This window comes from Schistocerca cancellata, unplaced genomic scaffold (genome assembly GCF_023864275.1).
Source record: "Schistocerca cancellata isolate TAMUIC-IGC-003103 unplaced genomic scaffold, iqSchCanc2.1 HiC_scaffold_1073, whole genome shotgun sequence".
NCBI lineage: Eukaryota > Metazoa > Arthropoda > Insecta > Orthoptera > Acrididae > Schistocerca > Schistocerca cancellata.
In genome coordinates this window covers 52,501-58,199 of record NW_026047072.1, presented here as the reverse complement: position 1 = coordinate 58,199, position 5,699 = coordinate 52,501, and the positions used below count along the sequence as shown (strand labels likewise).

The 5,699-nt window shown below is 53.7% G+C and overlaps 1 non-coding gene across 1 annotated transcript in view; it reads left to right on the top strand.

Annotated features, from left to right (window-relative positions):
* The first annotated feature begins 4,314 nt into the window (after window positions 1-4,314).
* The window catches only part of LOC126151595 (small subunit ribosomal RNA), a 1,909-nt gene continuing 524 nt past the window's right edge, over window positions 4,315-5,699 (top strand). The window contains exon 1 of the ribosomal RNA XR_007532047.1: window positions 4,315-5,699. This exon is cut by the window's right edge and continues 524 nt beyond it. This is a non-coding gene — a ribosomal RNA (small subunit ribosomal RNA).

Here is a 5,699-nt window from a genome sequence, read left to right as displayed (position 1 = left end):
GATGTATGCTGTTTACATGTCTTTGGCGCTGCGGTGAATTATTATTATTATTGCGAGGGCACGAGAGATGCAACAGATGTGAACATCATTTAGTTGCAACGCTGGGCAGTGTTATAGATCTACAACGAGTAATAGGAGGGTAGGAAAATATGGGCAACGGTTCGCGCGCGCCCTCTGGTCCTGACATCAACGTCCACAATAAACAGACCATACCGCCCTCTATGGGACGACGCTGACACCGCCACCCACAGACACAACACAGCCATCTATGAGAATGTGACCAAACTACATTGCCGTCTGGCCCAGAAACGACACCTCCATCTACAGGAATCCAACGGAACTACACCAACCATACTGCCAAACCACAGCATCGCCATCTATGACAATGTGACGAAACCACATGCAATAGCCCCATCTACGCGAATCGGACGACACTACGTCCACCATGTCGCGCGCAACACGAAAACTAAATACCGCCATCTGCAAGTCTCCCGAAACATGACCTGCTGCACCGACGATACCGCCATCTATGAGACGCCACCCCGACTACGACATCGCTAGGTCCCACAGTACCCATTTTTCGACGCCACCCACAAAGCCTGCATCATCTGTCCACCACAGGAACCCGAACGCCAGTGCCTGCGTCGCACGAAGTAGTCAACCGACAATCACTCCACCCGCACCCGCACGTGCCCCACCCCAACCGCCCAAATCGCAACCCAAGCGGATGAACGGCGGACTCTTCCCGCACTCGTACGTTGCAATCCACCCCTATATCTTGCGTTTCATGACGAGTTATATCCAATATGCCAAATTCCCGCTGTCCCTATACATGCTGTAAGTCTGTGCACACAATATGAACCACACCTCAGCGAGACACTCCATCACACATTACTCTCTGCCTGTAACAGACACAGATACGATATGTAAGCACCAGCATGGACCAACGTCCGGTGCATCCTCTCCGCCACAGTACACCATCCACACTATGATAACCACACCAGGGGGTCCAATTATAAAATAGAATATCCCACCCGTCCAACATCCACAATTGCTCAGATAAGCCACCAACACCCACACATGTCCTACACAGGGGTGCACCCAACACCACCACACTGCCTCCTGTTACGGCACAGAAACAATGGCAGGAATGAATCACACAGGTCTGCCACTCCCTTGCCGCAACCACAGACGCGGCGCGCCTCCAGTCACGAGCGAAAAGCGCATCCTGACGAGACAGAACTGCTGTGACATACTGACGCTGCCTCAGACATTCACTTACAATGATCACTACCAACGAACCTGCCCCCCCCCCCCCCCCAAACACACTATCTCTTACCATGTTGTGTACTGTAATCCAACCCATTTTGCACCTTAACCTAACCAAATTTGTAACGCAATTTGTACCGCAATGTAACGCAATTTGTACCGCAATGTAACGCAATTTGTACCGCAATGTAACGCAATTTGTAACGCAATTTGTGTCTTAACCTAACCCACGTTGTGCCTTAACCTAACCCACGTTGTGCCTTAACCTAACCCACGTTGTGCCTTAACCTAACACACGTTGTGCCTTAACGTAACCCACGTTGTGCCTTAACGTAACCCACGTTGTGCCTTAACGTAACCCACGTTGTGCCTTAACGTAACCCACGTTGTGCCTTAACGTAACCCACGTTGTGCCTTAACGTAACCCACGTTGTGCCTTAACGTAACCCACGTTGTGCCTTAACGTAACCCACGTTGTGCCTTAACCTAACCCACGTTGTGCCTTAACCTAACCCACGTTGTGCCTTAACCTAACACACGTTGTGCCTTAACGTAACCCACGTTGTGCCTTAACGTAACCCACGTTGTGCCTTAACGTAACCCACGTTGTGCCTTAACGTAACCCACGTTGTGCCTTAACGTAACCCACGTTGTGCCTTAACGTAACCCACGTTGTGCCTTAACGTAACCCACGTTGTGCCTTAACCTAACCCACGTTGTGCCTTAACCTAACCCACGTTGTGCCTTAACCTAACCCACGTTGTGCCTTAACCTAACCCACGTTGTGCCTTAACGTAACCCACGTTGTGCCTTAACGTAACCCACGTTGTGCCTTAACGTAACCCACGTTGTGCCTTAACGTAACCCACGTTGTGCCTTAACGTAACCCACGTTGTGCCTTAACGTAACCCACGTTGTGCCTTAACGTAACCCACGTTGTGCCTTAACGTAACCCACGTTGTGCCTTAACCTAACCCACGTTGTGCCTTAACCTAACCCACGTTGTGCCTTAACCTAACCCACGTTGTGCCTTAACCTAACCCACGTTGTGCCTTAACCTAACCCACGTTGTGCCTTAACCTAACCCACGTTGTGCCTTAACCTAACCCACGTTGTGCCTTAACCTAACCCACGTTGTGCCTTAACCTAACCCACGTTGTGCCTTAACCTAACCCACGTTGTGCCTTAACCTAACCCACGTTGTGCCTTAACCTAACCCACGTTGTGCCTTAACCTAACCCACGTTGTGCCTTAACCTAACCCACGTTGTGCCTTAACCTAACCCACGTTGTGCCTTAACCTGCTCTGTAATTGGCATATGACACGTTACATTAATCTAGTGTTGTCTAACCACAACCCTCTGAATATAGTTCGCTACTCGCACCGCCCACCCTCTTGTGTGTCGTTTCATGTTGAACACTTCGCAAGTGTTGCTTACTTTTTACATGCTCCCGCTGTACACTGTAATGTGGACAACTGCAGGATGTACATCGCCCCCCCCCCTCCACCCTGCCTTCGCACGCTGGTCGTTCAGGTGCTTGCGTGTTCAATGCCCTTCGCAGCTGTTCACTGGCATTCGCATGTCGAAGCGCTCAGTCTACGTCGTGGTACGGCCTGTGTCCACTGTCCGCTGATATCGTAAGCTTAATCCTCACATTGTACTGCACATAGGTCCGTATGTACTGAATGATACGCTGTGGCACATGTGTGACCGTACGACTGCGCCCAACAACAGCGAACCATACGGTCCAAATGTTGTGCACTCAGCCACGTGCCGTCTCCCCATAACAGCTACATTGCAGTGTGGTACGCCATAGAGACGTGTGGGAGTAACGGACGCCCTGGATGGCGATCAGCATGAGCCGTCTGTTGATGTAGTGGCGCGTGTATTCAAACGTAGTCGTCTCTTCTCACACAGTGTGATAGCATGGTGCACCGCGTTCCACATCTGCGACATGGTACAGATGCTGGTTGACAGTCGGTCTCGTAATGGACATCGCATACGTAGGGGGCCACCTCCCACGTGTTCTCTAGTCGTGCACATTTTGTTGCGTGTATGTGGGCAGACGTAGTGTGTCGTGACACCTAACAGACAGGTATGCAATAATCGTTGCATTTGCAAACTGGGATGGACGTCTACGTTTGCTGGTGACGTGACGCAACGCAAATGAACAACTGGTAAACCCATTGTGGTGCGGTTGTTGTTGCTGGAGGTAAATCAGTAAGGGCAAATCTGTGTGTGAAGCGATACGCGGCGGTGGCTGGGTGGGACCGTCCCCGGCCGGTGAGGGGGGGCCGCCCGGCGTGCTGGCCGCGCGGTGCGTGGGCGCACGCGCTACAGCCGGCTGGTGGGGGCGCCCAGTGGCAGGCGCGCCGGCCGACGGACGCGGCAGGCGGCGCAGCTGCGCGCCGGGGCACCCTGCGCGCGGCGCCGGGCGGCCAAAGTGGGTCCTCGCGGGCCCGGTGCGAAGCGCGGTGGACATCTGCAGTGTGCTGGTCCGACTGAGGACTGTGTGCGTTGAGGATGCGCCGCCGCCCGGCACTCGGCGCCGCGACGCCGTCTGCTGCTCGGTCGCCCCAGCGGTTCTCGCTGGTGGTTTGTATCGCAGTTGTGCAGACGTGTTGGCACGTGCGCTGTGCTGGGAGAGTTCGCTTCGGCACCCACGTGGGGCCTTTGCCCTTCTGTGGCGCTGGCGTTGGAGCTGCCGGTCACCGTAGGTGGCGCGTGTTGTCTCCCGCCGGCAATGCCACGACAGCACGCTCCCGGGCCTCTGTCGGCAGCGGCAAGCTCAGTTGGGAGCACGGGTGGTCGCACCTAAAGCGTCTACTCGCCTAACTCCGGGCGATTGCGCCTCTCTCGAACCCGACCAAGTACTTAGGACGGCGCTGCGCGCCGCCGGGACCTGAGAGGGTTTCGAGGTGTATTGTGCAGGGGAGCTCAGCCTCCTCCTGTTTGCAGAATAATTGAGCGGACGCTTGCGTGTTCGCGCGGGCCCCTGGGACACACTCCCGGGCGGCCGGCTGCTCAGCTCTAGTTGACGCAGCTCCCTGGTTGATCCTGCCAGTAGTCATATGCTTGTCTCAAAGATTAAGCCATGCATGTCTCAGTACAAGCCGCATTAAGGTGAAACCGCGAATGGCTCATTAAATCAGTTATGGTTCCTTAGATCGTACCCACGTTACTTGGATAACTGTGGTAATTCTAGAGCTAATACATGCAAACAGAGTCCCGACCAGAGATGGAAGGGACGCTTTTATTAGATCAAAACCAATCGGTCGGCTCGTCCGGTCCGTTTGCCTTGGTGACTCTGAATAACTTTGGGCTGATCGCACGGTCCTCGTACCGGCGACGCATCTTTCAAATGTCTGCCTTATCAACTGTCGATGGTAGGTTCTGCGCCTACCATGGTTGTAACGGGTAACGGGGAATCAGGGTTCGATTCCGGAGAGGGAGCCTGAGAAACGGCTACCACATCCAAGGAAGGCAGCAGGCGCGCAAATTACCCACTCCCGGCACGGGGAGGTAGTGACGAAAAATAACGATACGGGACTCATCCGAGGCCCCGTAATCGGAATGAGTACACTTTAAATCCTTTAACGAGTATCTATTGGAGGGCAAGTCTGGTGCCAGCAGCCGCGGTAATTCCAGCTCCAATAGCGTATATTAAAGTTGTTGCGGTTAAAAAGCTCGTAGTTGGATTTGTGTCCCACGCTGTTGGTTCACCGCCCGTCGGTGTTTAACTGGCATGTATCGTGGGACGTCCTGCCGGTGGGGCGAGCCGAAGGCGTGCGACCGCCTCGTGCGTGTTCGTGCGTCCCGAGGCGGACCCCGTTGAAATCCTACCAAGGTGCTCTTTATTGAGTGTCTGGGTGGGCCGGCACGTTTACTTTGAACAAATTAGAGTGCTTAAAGCAGGCAAGCCCGCCTGAATACTGTGTGCATGGAATAATGGAATAGGACCTCGGTTCTATTTTGTTGGTTTTCGGAACCCGAGGTAATGATTAATAGGGACAGGCGGGGGCATTCGTATTGCGACGTTAGAGGTGAAATTCTTGGATCGTCGCAAGACGAACAGAAGCGAAAGCATTTGCCAAGTATGTTTTCATTAATCAAGAACGAAAGTTAGAGGTTCGAAGGCGATCAGATACCGCCCTAGTTCTAACCATAAACGATGCCAGCCAGCGATCCGCCGCAGTTCCTCCGATGACTCGGCGGGCAGCCTCCGGGAAACCAAAGCTTTTGGGTTCCGGGGGAAGTATGGTTGCAAAGCTGAAACTTAAAGGAATTGACGGAAGGGCACCACCAGGAGTGGAGCCTGCGGCTTAATTTGACTCAACACGGGAAACCTCACCAGGCCCGGACACCGGAAGGATTGACAGATTGATAGCTCTTTCTTGATTCGGTGGGTGGTGGTGCATGGCCGTTCTTA